Here is a 15,293-nt window from a genome sequence, read left to right on the forward strand (position 1 = left end):
TATTGGACCCTCCAAATCTCATGATGAAATTTGATTAATATATAAATATATATTAATTATTAGTGTATATCAATATAGAATATATACCAATATAATTAATTATATAATATATTAAATATACATCAATATGTTAATATAGTTAATATTAATTAATTATATTAATGTATACTGTTAATAGTACTTAATTATATTGATATATTGTTAATATTAATTAATAACAATATTAATCATATAACATTAACAATATATTAATACAATTACTTATATATAATTATACATTATATATAATTATACATATTCACAATTAACAAGTATATAATTAATTATATATAATTATATATAACAACATATATAAACAACATATAAACAATATATAGATATAAACAATATGATGTTTTGATACATGCATGCATTAATTATGTATATAATTTAGCCATTTGACAATGCATGCATATATCAAAACATCATGTTGTTTATAACTATATATTGTTTATATGTTGTTTATATATATGTTGCCGTTGATATATAAAGATGTTGTTTATATATATATAAACTTACATATGTATAACTTTTTCTTGTGTGTTTGATGAGAACACAAATTCTACACTGGTAGCAATTTTCAAGTTTAAAGTATATTGTCTTAACTTAGATCTCATTTCCTTCAGGAAGCCTTTTCTCATCCCCCATGTCCAGATTAGACAGTCCTTCTTTGGCCCCCATAACATTGTTTATTTGTCCCATCAGAGTTTTCATACCACATTATCCTTGTTTTATTTATAACAAATTAGAAATTCAGATATATAAGGTAAATTTTCCAAGTTCAAAATATGAGTAAGAAACTGAGAAATAATTTAGATTGAAATCTACCTGACTCCAAATCACCATACCAAACTGCTTTTCTTTCATCCTTCAAAATACACCCAAGGGTGCCAAAAAGTTGTTCTACATAATTTCAATAATTCTAGAAATGTATTTTTAGTGCCAGATGACCATAGAAACCATATATGGGACTCGGGGTAATCAATTTTTTTTCAAGTACCAAGAGACTATCAGAGGCAGAGGTCTTTTATCAATCCTCGGTGGCCCCAGACTCTGGGTCTCAGATCTAGAGGAATAGTGGGTAAAAAATACACAGCATAAGTCTTGGATGGGTCCGACCTGAAGTGCAGACACACTGCCAAGTGGAGAGAGCTAAAGTCCCTTTTTCTGTGACTGGCTGCTGTCATTTGTTATGTTTTTGTTTTGTTTTGTTTTAATGCAATTATTAGCCATTACATATGAAAATATGTCTCTTGTGTAACAAGACAAAAATTTGAGTTTTAAAGTTTTTCTGCCCTTGTTTTCTGGTTTATTTCACTACAAACCAATAGATTTCAACCCTTCTCAAGATCCATGCAAAGGCCATGAACTCTCTACATAACTGAGATATAAGTATATATACGCATGTTGCCTGGACTAAGGGGAGATCCTTGAAGAAAACCAGATTGTGAGAAAATTTGGATCCCTGAGATTAAATTATCAGTAAACTTTGGAAGGAGCTTGGAACACAGTCTACCACTTACTAGAAAGACATGGATGTAGATGTCGACTCCTCTACATTTTCCCCTTTGTGCAATATTATACTTTTTGGTAACAGCAAGAGACAGGGAAAACAATTCAAATGGCAATCTGCCACAAATGCTTTAAGCTCAGCCAGCTCCCAAAGACAAACAATGTAATGAGTCCTGTCAGCCCTCAGTGCAAAATTCTCTCCACTCAGTAGAGACAACCGGCAGGACAGGTAGACAACTTGAAATGACTTATAGTTGGTTTGTTTATACTTGCTATGACTATGACAGTAAGAAAAGAAACAGGTAAATCCCATACCCGACATGCTCTGGATAAGTATTTCTCAAACTTAAGTGTCATATGAATAACCTTGTGTTCTTGATAAAATGCAGATTCTGAGTCAGTAAATCTGAGATAGGGACTGACATTCTGTATTTCTAACAAGCCCCCAGATGATGCTGGTGCTGCTCGTACAGAGACCACACTTTGAGTGATGAGGATGTAAAATACCTTGGCTCTGTGTACCATTTTTATTTACCACTCAAGGCCATTCATATATAATTTCCAGTTCTGTCATCTCTTCTACTACTCACCATCCATCCCAATTTTCTCTTAATGCTAGAGTTTAGGAAAGCATATCGTTCTTCCCAGGATTAGGAATTACCACATTTATGCATGTGTGTACATGTATTTGTAATTACAGTGTCAGTATCATGAAAAGAGGTTCCCAAAGTAGGGGAGCATGAGGATAATTTAATCAAAGATTATTATTGCCTGGGTTTTCTGCTGCATTCAGTAAAATTCTAAATCTGGCTTGCCTTATTATTTGAGCACAAAAAAGTAAGCATTCTATATTCTCCCTCCTCCATTCCTTCATCTTATCTCTGTATTCATTTGTCTAACAAATCAAGGCAAGTTTAGGTAATTCCACCAATTTAACACATTATATTTGTGATAAGATAACACAAAAATACTTCTGAGTGTATATAATTATCTCATTAATTATATCTTCACATCTTTTTAAACCAAATACATTCTATGTATTTATTATTTAAACTAGTATATTTTACTCCTCCAATATATATTTCATTTTCATAGGAAGGTATGCTAGTACCAGAAAGAGTATAAAGTATATGTGAATCATTTCTAAAGTCATACCTTATGTAATTATGTGTTCTGGAAAGAAGAGACTGTTTCTGTTTATCTATTGCTGCATAACATACCACCCTAAAAATCAGTGACATAAAATTAATCCTTATCCCCCAAGTTTTGTGGGTTAATGAGCTCAGCCGAGTTATTCTTTCTGGGGCCTCTCTTATGATTGCGTCTGTATTCTTATGTTTGGTGCCTGGGCTGGGAGGGTTAGAACAGCTGGGTGCTGCTTGGGTATCACTTTCTCCATGAAGCGAGGCATACAAATAAATTCCTTCACTAACTAGCAAACACATAAAAACATATCTGGGTGAGTTGGAAGCAGAGGAATTAAGCTCATAATACAACAAAAAGTATTAAAATTTTCTGTTGTTAAGGTATTTCTTAAATACAGCACCACCAGCAGTGTGATGCTGTATTTAATAACTCCACGATAGAAGGTATTACCCTTTACTGGTAAGACCAGGTGCTGGAATTGTCACTGCTGCTTCTCTCCACACTGTGTTCCATACAAATAGCGTGGGCACAGGCTTCCTCACAGGATGATCGTTTCAGTGAAGGTAGACTTCGTAGACTTCTTACATGGCCCTTGGCTTCTCAGAGAGTGAGAGTTCTAAAAAGTGACAGTTCCAATAAGCCAGGCAGAAGCTGCATGGTTATTGATGACTTAATCTTAGAAGTTACACAGTGTCAGTTCTGCCATATTCTATCGGTCAAAGCAGCCACAGGCTAACACAAATTCAAGGAGGTGGAGGAATAGACTCTATTTTTCAAAGGCTTATATATAGAGAGAGTGGGAAGGAACTGATAGCAGTCATCCTTGACAAACATGTCATTATTGTCCCAATAAACTTCTCCAGGAGGACCTACACAATATATTAAAGGTGGGGATGAGAGAAGGATGTTAAGGCACCTGAAGGATTACTAGAAGCCTCAGCAAAGAAATGAGGTATGAGTAAAGGAATACATTTTCTATTGGCCAAAAAGAGAGGTGAATACATAAGGTAGGATGTAGGCAAGGATGGAATTCCAGGAATATCAGAAGTCACAGTTGTGTCAGTATCACCATGGAGTAACTGAAAGGGGATCCATGATAGGAGTTACTGCCCTTTACTGATGATAAGACCAGGTGCTGGAAGAAAAATTTATAGTGACTAACAGAGATGAACTTGAACTCATGAAATCTTCTATTTTTACAACCCAGTGCCCTTTGAGCTACATAAAAACTATCCCTGGCAACTGAGATGTTGGCATACTTAAGCAATAAGAAAGGAAGTTACAAGGCAATCATAAGATTGCGTCTTGTTGATTTTTTTCTTTGCTTTGTATCATATATATTTGTTAGACTCTATGTCTTTGCTGATAATTGTTTCCAGTATGCTGCGCATATAATTTCTGGTTTTCCCATGTAGAAAATAATCTATATAAGTGATATCATATACCATATTTTGTGTTTTTCATTCTTTGTAAACATGGCAATGACCTGTATAAAGAAAGAGTTATAGACATTAAGATTGAATTTACCATAATTGTTTAATTCCAAGAATACACTAGGAATTTCATAGGTTACATGTATGCTGATTTTAAAACAATATAAACAAGCATAAACCCACAACAAATTCATTCAATGCAGGCCTATTTTGGTACAACTACTGCAAGAGTGTTTGTTCTTGGAGTATAACTGAGCAAACAAATATAGAAATACATCGCATTGCTACTACTACTCCTACTGCTGCTACTAGTAATCCCTTATTTAAGAATGATTAATAATGTTTTAAGTCTCCTTTTAAACTTTTTAAATCATCAGAACAATTATGTGAAATAAAATTTCTTCTGTTTCAGCCCATTAAATGGATCTGCGTGTCCTAGGAATTCAGGTGTGAGAGGTACATAAGATGCCCATGCACTGGCCATTGTATTTGGCTTCAATATTCACTCACACAGCCTCTAAGTTTTTATCATTACCTCTTTAGTTCTTCAACATTTATACTCTCATATTTCAATTACCCAAACCAGCACCAGGCCATCCATGTTTCAAAAATTTACTTCTTTGGCTTATTAACTTTGGTCTATCTTTCTTGACCTCCAAACTTTCTTGACCACTCTGTTTTGACTCAAGAACAGTTCTGAATGTAAAATCTTCCCACCAGTAGCCTTTGCCTTGAGAAATCCATAGGAGCTGAATTATCCCATCAACTGGCTCAACACAGAAGGGGAATGATTTAAGTAGATACTGTTGCCATTTTAAAAATAATGAAACTAGGTCACAACAAGAATAAGTTCAAGTTTAAATGGTGTACAGCCTCTGTTTGTTGCAGTTAGGATTTGATTCCTAGTCTATCATTTTTTCTGTTTCAGGCAACCTCACTGAATAAAGTCTAAAAGAGGACAGATTAGATATCATAATTTTGCGGAATTTACTGGAGAGATTAAGGAAGATAACGGGGTGGGAGAGAGCGAGAGAGAGAGAGACAAAGAGAGAACTAGTCTGGAGCTGAAGACAAGGGAAAGAGAGAAAGAGAGGGGCTCCACTGGAACCCTTGGTCCTAGAGAGATCACCAGAAATCCAGTGTTGTACAAGGACACCCAGCTAATAGCTGCTGGAGATGCCGGAGTAAGTGTCCCAACACCATTAGAGCTGCCTGCTTCCAAAGCCTGTATTGTTTCTGCTACACAGAAAGAATGTCATTATACTTCAGCCAAATAGAGCTGGATTCCAGAATAGAATGCCAAGTCTTATTTGGAAAATGGAGTGCTAGTCCTGAGGCAGAAGGACAAAAAAACATAAATGAAAAATTTCTATTAACCATTTGTTAAGTTTTATACTGGATTATCTTTTGGCATATCAACACTATTCCCATTCCTTTCCATGCTCTTCCCTGTATCTTAGGGACAAGAAGTCTAGCACCTACATTTTGCACATTATTCTACCAGAAGTGTTCTAATTTAGAGTCTACTAATATGAAAACTTTGTATAAACTTAAAGAGGCTGAAAAGAAAGAGAAGCCATTATTTTCTTTGATCAGAAGCAGAAACACGTAGGAAAGTGGAAAATGTGGTTTGTAGTGGTTTCAGCAAAAATTCCTGCTTACCATCCACTTTGATGTTGCAGGCAGCTGAGATCATCAGGAACTGCTACCTGCATTTCCTGCACCTCCTGATATCTTGAAAGTCAGCAGTGGTCCTCCCTGGCCTTCACCCAAAAATAATCTTCCAAAAGTTTTGTAAGCATCTAATTCCCGGCATTAAATCCCTTCCTGATACAACGCATGGAGCGTTTGGTTTCTTTCTGGCTAAATTCTTGCTGATACAAAGACTATCCTGGGCATCTGCTGAGTTTTGTATACTTGCCTTCCTTTAATCATCACATTAAGCCTAAGATATTGGAACTATTATTTCCATTTGAAAGATGAATAAATTGAAGCTCAGAAAGCTTAACTGACTTGTTCAAAATCACTCAATAAATAGGTTCCTGAGACCAGACTCAAATACTGACCTCATACTCTTTGTTACTATATAATACCATGTACGAGAATAATTATATGGATGTGAACAACACAGGCGAGATTATGGGAGTTTTGTAGGAACGTGCATACTATGTTAATTGTTCTCATGGTGCAGAGGACAAAGGATGCCATAATTAAAATTAAGTTAATAAATTAATTTATTAATACAATCAATTAAATTAACATTTTACTCTTTAAACATTTACATTTACCACCCCCACTTTCAACAAGGGCATAGCAGAAACCCATCCTGGGAAGTAATGGTAAGGAGTGGTTAAAAATGAGGTCATTTTGAATAAAATTAGATTAAATCCTATCCAGATAGTTCCAATACAAAACTCTGGCCGAAAACCAAGACCGTAGATCCATTAAGCGGTTAGTTTATGCTAGGCAAAATGATGCTAGTCACCCTCCTTGCTCAAATCCTCAGCCTCATTCCACAGCGTAGCGACAAGTCAAAATGTAATATATACCTTGTTCAAATCCAGTTCAAACATTGCACAAGGTTAACTTTCTAGTTAGAATCAGTGACCTGAATGGTATAAGGCTGATAGCAAAGGATTCTCACGCAGCAGATTTTTAATAAATGTTGTTGACATCTTACTCGTTCTCGGGAACACTGTGTGAGAAGATAGGTCTTTGTCTTCTACTCAGTAAGCACCAATACACTCTGCCTGTGCAGTAACTGTCATTACTGCATTGCAGCTCAGCAGAATGAGTGGGGAAAGTCAAGTTACATTTTATTCCATTGAAAAGGAGGCCTGGAACTTTAATCACATTCTTCTCACTTTCCAGAGATGCAAGCTTGACATGCCAAGTAACTCTCCAAATAGAGTTGCTGTCTGCATTACTAGAGGTTTCCGCCAGATTTCTAATTCCCTATTAGTAACCTGCTTTGTTTCCACACAGTCCTATCTCCCTTGATGTAGCAGTTTGTTAGTGAACATGATGGAATTAGAAAAGAATCACTCTTTGGATTCCTAATTCTGCTTTTATATATCGCTTAAGACAACAGCGTTGTCTCATATTTAAATCACTTTTGTTGATTCATTTACTCAGCAAATATTTTATCAAATATTTATTGAGCCTGTAGTATTTGTCAGGTAGGTGGTTAAGATTCAAGTACACAATACTCATCTAAATAGATCTGGCCCTTATCGTGCTTTATGTGGTTTACCCATGTGGTGGGGTTTAAGGTAGGAAAGGAAGAGACATGAAATTCACGTGATTTGAATGAAAAGTAAAAAACATTAATTCCAATAATAAAGAATTATATATTTAAACTGCCTAAACATGGAAGTCCATTTTCCAAGTATTAATTCATTGAAAATATTTATAAAATATTTACTATCTGTGTAGTATTGTACTGGATCCTGTCATAAAATATATTAGTAAGCATCAGTCTGCGCCCTCAAAGAGTTCAGTTTGGAGTGAGAAACAGGTGGATACAGTAAGATAAGTGGCAATACACACTCTGAAACATAATATACCCACTCTAGCAGAAAAGTCAGGGACACCACTTGATTTGAGTCTCGAAGGATGGGAAGTTTTGCCAGGCTGAGGAGAGGAATGTATTCTCACAGAAGGAAGAGCCTGTTCAAAATGACTGAGGTAGGCTTTGGGAATGGTGCTTTCTGCTTGAAAATGTGGGTCTTAAGAGTGCTGCATGGTAGATTTACCGCAGACCCCAGCCCAAACCAAAACAGCATTGCGACTTGGAGAACGAATTTAATGGAGCTTGACTGAAGGACAAGCAGCATGACTTTATTCTTAATGACAAAGAAACTGCTTCTGCATCAGTGTCCCCCACCCCCAACCTCTAATGTGAGAAGTCAATATTATCACTATAGAGGTCATCCAAAAAGTATTTAATTTGATCACTAATCTTTTTTGTTCATCAGTCCCAAACTAATCTAAACTGTTTGGGACCCTGCCCTTCACAGTTTCCCTAATGAACTTATTATCAAAGTTCCTACTACATTTCCCCTATGGCAATATTTCTACGTTTTACAATATATCAGATACTTACTATGATTCTTCTTTTTTTCTTTTTCTTTATTTCTACTTTTTTTTTCTTTTCTTTTTTTTATTATACTTTAAGTTCTAGGGTACATGTGCATAACCTGCAGGTTTGTTTCATATGTATACATGTGCCATGTTGGTGTGCTGCACCCATCAACTCGTCATTTACATTACTTATATCTCCTAATGCTATCCCTCCCCACTACCCCCTCCCCACAATAGGACCCGGTGTGTGGTGCTCCCCTTCCTGTGTCCAAGTGATCTCATTGTTCAGTTCCCACCTATGAGTGAGAACATGCGGTGTTTGGTTTTCTGTTCTTGCGATAGTTTGCTGAGAATGATGGTTTCCAGCTGCATCCATGTCCCTAAAAAGGACACGAACTCATCCTTTTTTATGGCTGCATAGTATTCCATGGTGTATATGTGCCACATTTTCTTAATCCAGTCTGTCACTGATGGACATTTGGGTTGATTTTGGGCTGAGACGATGGGGTTTTCTAAATATACAATCATGTCATCTGCAAACAGGGACAATTTGACTTCTTCTTTTCCTAACTGAATACACTTGATTTCTTTCTCTTGCCTGATTGCCCTGGCCAGAACTTCCAACACTATGTTGAATAGGAGTGGTGAGAGAGGGCATCCCTGTCTTGTGCCAGTTTTCAAAGGGAATGCTTCCAGTTTTTGCCCATTCAGTATGATATTGGCTGTGGGTTTGTCATAAATAGCTTATTATTTTGAGATACGTTCCATCAATACCGAATTTATTGAGCGTTTCTAGCATGAAGGGCTCTTGAATTTTGTCAAAGGCCTTTTCTGCATCTATTGAGATAATCATGTGGTTTTTGTCTTTGGCTCTGTTTATATGCTGGATTATGTTCATTGATTTGTGTATGTTGAACCAGCCTTGCATCCCAGGGATGAAGCCCACTTGATCATGGTGGATAAGCTTTTTGATGTGCTGCTGGATTCGGTTTGCCAGTATTTTATTGAGGATTTTTGCATCAATGTTCATCAGGGATATTGGTCTAAAATTCTCTTTTTTTGTTGTATCTCTGTCAGGCTTTGGTATCAGGATGATGTTGGCCTCGTAAAATGAGTTGAGGAGGATTTCCTCTTTTTCTATTGATTGGAATAGTTTCAGAAGGAATGGTACCAACTCCTCCTTGTACCTCTGGTAGAATTCGGCTGTGAATCTGTCTGGTCCTGGACTTTTTTTGGTTGGTAGGCTATTAATTATTGCCTCAATTTCAGAGCCTGCTATTGGTCTATTCAGGGATTCAACTTCTTCCTGGTTTAGTCTTGGGAGAGTGTAAGTGTCTAGGAAATTATCCATTTCTTCTGGGTTGTCTAGTTTATTTGCGTAGAGGTGTTTATAGTATTCTCTGATGGTAGTTTGTATTTTTGTGGGGTCGGTGGTGATTCTTCTTTAATAATTCTTCTCTTTGCTCCTTTTCTGACAGGGAGTTTACAGTCTTTCTTATCCACTTGTTCTTCCAGTGTGTTGAGAAAATAAGATATCCTTCCAGCCAAAGAACTCATAAAATGTGGCCTGATTATCCTTCTGCTGTTAATTGCCTATATTTTTAATCAGGTTTGCAAACATGGTAGAAATAGCACTGGACTTTAAGTAAAACAAGTATATATTGAAATATCAGCTTTGTTCACTGCGTAACTGTGCAACTTTGTGGAAATGAATATCTTAAGTTCTTTAAGCTGTATTTTCCATATTTGTATAAAAGTTAATACTTCATATGGTTATTGTGAGTATTGAAATGAAATAACATAGGATACAGTACAATTGCATATTAATTGAACTTAATTCCTAATTCTTTTTTTTTCATTTTGATAACAGATTATTTTTTCTCTCTTTCCAGAAGAATATCATCTTTGGTAGCTAAACTAATCTAGTTGCTTCTTAAAGCAGGGGTTGACAACCTTTTTCTATAAGGTCATATGGTATATACTTATGACTTTGCAGCCCATATGGTCTCCGTCACAACTTTTCAACTCTATTGTTGCAGCAAGAAAATAGCCATAGACATTACATCAATGAATGGATTTGGCTATATTTCAGTAATTCTTTAATTTAAAAACAAATAAATTCATGCGGTCAGATTTGGAGTGAGGGCCAAAGTTTGATTACCCCCGTCTTAGAACATCGGAGACAGTATTGCATAGCACTTTTATCAGAATGAAATGGGATAATGTTCACTCAAGAATGTGGTCCAAAGAGTTACTGATAAGTGATGATTCTTGAAGGTTTGCATGCATACATTTATTTATGTTACAAGGAGATGTTTTTATTGTAGTTGTTGGTTCCTCCTTACCACCTCTTCTTCTTATTTCACTTCCTCATCCACTTGTCCTGGTTGCCATCATTCCATTGCAACTTCTCTATCCATGACACTCCATGTAATGGAGGCTGTTTGGTTTACCTTCCTTCTCCCGACACATAAGCTTATCGATATTTGTTCTAGAAATTATAATACCAGAGGAGGCAATATGCAAATTGTTGAGATATACCTACATATGGAAAAATAGTAGAGCACTTCACTTACATTCACAAAATATAAAATGTTTTATTTGGAAAGACTCACTTGAAATTAGAAAAACATATTAGACTTGACCTAAGAAACACAGAGACTGAAAATGCTTAGAATAAATCACACTCAATTAGCATAATGTTACCCAGATCAGCTGATCTCTATTTCTTAATCTCTATTTCTTTTTATGGCTGAGCAGTATTCCATCATGTGTGTATATATATGTATATACACACACACACACACACACACACCACATTTTCTGTTGGTTCCATGTTTTTGCAATTGCAAATTGGGCTGCTATAAACATGCATGTGCAAGTATCTTTTATCTTTTTTGTATAATGCCTTCTTGTCCTCTGGGTAGATACCTAGTATTGGGATTGCTGGATCAAATGGTAGATCCACTTTTGGTACTTTGAAGAATCTCCACATTGTTTTCCATAGTGATTGTTCTAGTTTACATTCCCACCAACAGTGTAAAAATGTTTCCTTTTCACCACATCCATGCCAATATCTATTATTTTATTTTATTTTATTTTTTTATTTATGGCCATTCTTGCAGGAGTGAGGTGGTATCACATTGTGATTTTGATTTGCATTTCCCTCATCATTAGTGATGTTGAGCATTTTTCCATATGTTTGTTGGACATTTGTATATCTTCTTTTGAGAATTGTCTATTAATGTTGTTAGCTCACTTTTTGATGGGATTGTTTTTCTCTTGCTGATTTATTTGAGTTCTTTGTAGATTCTAGATATTAGTCCTTTGTTAGATGTGTAGACTGTGAAGATTTCTCCCACTCTGTGGGTTGTCTGTTAACTCTGCTAATTATTATTATTATTATTTTGCTATGCAGAAGCATTTTAGTTTAATTAAGTACCATCTATTTATCTTTGTTTCTTTCTCTTGCCTGATTGCCCTAGCCAGAATTTCTAATACTATGTGGAATAGGAGTGGTGAGAGAAAGCATCCTTGTCTTGAGCTGGTTTTCAAAGGGAATGCTTCCAGCTTTTGCACATTCAGTATTATATTGGATGTGGGTTTGTCAGGAGACGGTATAGCCAAGACAATCCTAAGCAAAAAGAACAAAGCTGAAGGTATCACACTACCTGACTTCAAAATATACTACAAGCTACAGTAACCAAAACAGCATGGTACTGGTACCAAAACATATATATAGACAAATGTAACAGAACAGAGGCCTCAGAAATAACACCACACATCTACAACCATCTGATTTTTGAACAAACCTGACAAAAATAACCAATGGGGAAAGGACTCCCTATTTAATAAATGATTTTGGGAAAACTGGCTAGCATATGCAGAAAACTGAAAATGGACCCCTTCCTTAAACCTTGTACAAAAATTAATCAAGATGGATTAAAGACTTAAATGTAAAACCGAAAACCATAAAAACCCTAGAAGAAAACCTAGGCAATACCATTCAGGACATAGGCATGGACAAAGACTTCATGACGAAAACACCAAAAGCAATGTAAGCAAAAGCAAAAATTGACCAAAAAAAAACCAAACAAACAAAAAAAAAACCAGACAACTCCATCAAAAAGTGGGTGAAGGGTATGAACAGACATTTATAAAAGGAGACACTTATGTGCCCAACAATCATATGAAAAAAGCTCATCATCACTAGTCATTAGAGAAATGCAAATCAAAACCACAATGAGATGCCATCTCACACCAGTTAGAATGGCAATAATTAAAAAGTCTGGAAACAACAGATGCTGGAGAGGTTGTGGAAAAATAGGAACACTTTTACACTGTTGGTGGGAGTGTAAATTTGTTCCACAATTGTGGAAGACAGTGTGGCGATTCCTCAAGGATCTAGAACCAGAAATACTATTTGACCCAGCAATCCCATTACTGGGTGCATACCCAAAGGATTATAAATCATTGTACTACAAAGACACATGCACATGTATGTTTGGTGCAGCACTATTCACAATAGCAAAGACTTGGAACTAACCCAAATGCCCATCAATGATAGACTGGATAAAGAAAATATGGCACATATATGTCATGGAATATTATGCAGCCATAAAAAAGGATGAGTTCATGTCCTTTGCAGGGAAACGGATGAAGCTGGAAACCATCACTCTCAGCAAACTACCTCAGGAACAGAAAACCAAACACCCCATGTTCTCACTCATAAGTGGGAGTTGAACAATGAGAACATATGGGCACAGGGAGGGGAACATCACACACCAGGGCCTGTTAAGGGGTGGGTTGTTAGGGGAGGGATAGCATTAGGAGAAATACCTAATGTAGATGACAGGTTAAGGGGTGCAGTAAACCACTGTGGCACGTATATACCTATGTAACAAACCTGCACATTCTGCACATGTATCCCAGAACTTAAAGTATAATTAAAAATATATATATTTTTCCTAAACAATTAAGCTAGATTGGAGTTGGAAGTTGTACTCTGAGATATCAGAAAGTAAATCCTTGAAGGACATCTGCTACTTTCTCTGTTGTGAAAATAGTTACACTTGGAAGAACCACTTACTTCTTTGGTTTTGGCCCCCAGTTAAAATAAAAAAACATACATACCCACATTTTCCTCAGATTCTTTGAAACTCCACTGGCAACTTCCTGTCTGTTCTAGTTTCTTGCCCCAGTATTCCCCAAGAAAAGATCAGTTAGCAATGAGTGTTTGATTTATATGATAAACTTGTAAAGTGAAACAATGAGCAAATGTAACATTAAACCAACTTCAATGTGGAATTCTCAAGTATGGGAAGACCAAAAATTAGTTCAAAATGAACTTAACATTGCATAATTTTAGGTCAGATACAGTGGCTAATGCCTGTAATCCCAGCAGTTTGGGAGACCAAGACAAGAGGACTGCTTGAGCCTAGAAACCGGCCTGTAAAGCATAGCAAAACCCCATCTTTACAAAAAAAAAAAAAAAAGCTGGATCTGGTGGTGCACATCTACAGTCCCAACTATTCAGGAGGTTGAGGCTGGAGGATTGCTTAATACCAGGAGTTCGAGGTTACAGTGAGTGAAACTCTATCTCTAAAAAAAAATATATAGAGAAAGAGAGAGTAATTTTTAAAAGCTTTTATCTCATTAGTGTCAAAAATACTGTCATGCTTCTCTTTCCATGGAGGTACCCCTAGCATTGAAATAAGCTACCTATTAACAAAGCACAGAAACAGTCGTAATCCTACTTAAATAGTGGACCTACAATTGCACCTGCAGAGAGACCCTCATACTCATAATTATGTGTTGTTTTAGTCCATTTAGTGTTGCTATAAAAGAATATCTGAGGTTGGGTAATTTATAAAGGAAACAGGTTTATTTGACTCACGGTTCTGCAGGTTATACCAGAAGCATAGTGCCAGCATCTGCTTCTGGTGAGGGCCTGCGGTAGCTTCCAATCACAGGGGCAGGTGAAGGGGAACTGGTATAAGCAGATTACATGATGCGAGAGGAAATAAGAGAGCAGGAGGATGCACCAGTTCTCACAGGAACTAATAGAGTAAGCACTCACTCACTCCCAAGAAAAGTCACCAAGCTACTCATGAGGGATCTACCCCCATGACCCAAACATCTCCCACTATTCCTCACTTTCCAACATCATTACACTGGGAATGAAATTTCAACATGGTATTTGGAGAGGGCAAACGTCTAAATTATAGTACGTGTGGGAGCCTTTCTTCTGGATGCCTGTTTAATTGGAATCACCCTAGTCTGTGTATTCAGAGCCTTCTTTCTGTCTTGGTTTTCCCTTTGTAGCTAATCAAGTGGGTCTACTCTTTGTACTTGTGCCTGCTTATCTACTATGACTAATTAGCAATCACCTAAGTGTGACTAAGTGATTGATTAGTGCTGTTGAGCACTCCAAGCCTCAATTTGCTAAATGTTCTCATAGGATTGCAGATACATAACAATTACTTCTGAAAAACTACCTGACCTTGTTTTCCCATTTTACTAGCTGAACTAAGCCATGCCTGCCTTACATTTGTGGAAAACTTATAAATAACGATTTTTAATAAAGACATTTAATAATATTCAAGGAAAATATAATACATTGCAGAATGAAGCATCATTTCAGAGCTAAAGTATAATTTTCTTCCTAACCACTTATTTTCACTTTAGCAGAAAAAGTGTTTCTTTTGTCAGTGTATTGCCCCACCTTTCTCAATAATAAATTATTTGATCATGTCAATGAGAGGAGATTCTTGTGAAGAAAAGCCATACGGTGCCACACTCAGACACAAACATGAAAAGGAATAGAAGTAACATGTTTTGTTTGCTGTCCTCATGAGTGCCTCAAAAGGATGATTTCTTAAGGATAGACTTTAGAAACTAAAACAATGCTTGCTGTTCTAGTGTGAAAACAAACAAAACAACAAGATGAAGAAAAACATTTTTATTGACCTGAGCTACGAAAACCAGGACTCGACTCCACTCGGCTTCATTATTTAGAGATTATGATTTACAATGACGAGGCACAAAAGAAACTATTGAAAGGACATTGTACTTTTTAAA

The sequence above is a fragment of the Chlorocebus sabaeus genome, chromosome X (assembly GCF_047675955.1).
Source record: "Chlorocebus sabaeus isolate Y175 chromosome X, mChlSab1.0.hap1, whole genome shotgun sequence".
Taxonomy (NCBI): Eukaryota; Metazoa; Chordata; class Mammalia; order Primates; family Cercopithecidae; genus Chlorocebus; species Chlorocebus sabaeus.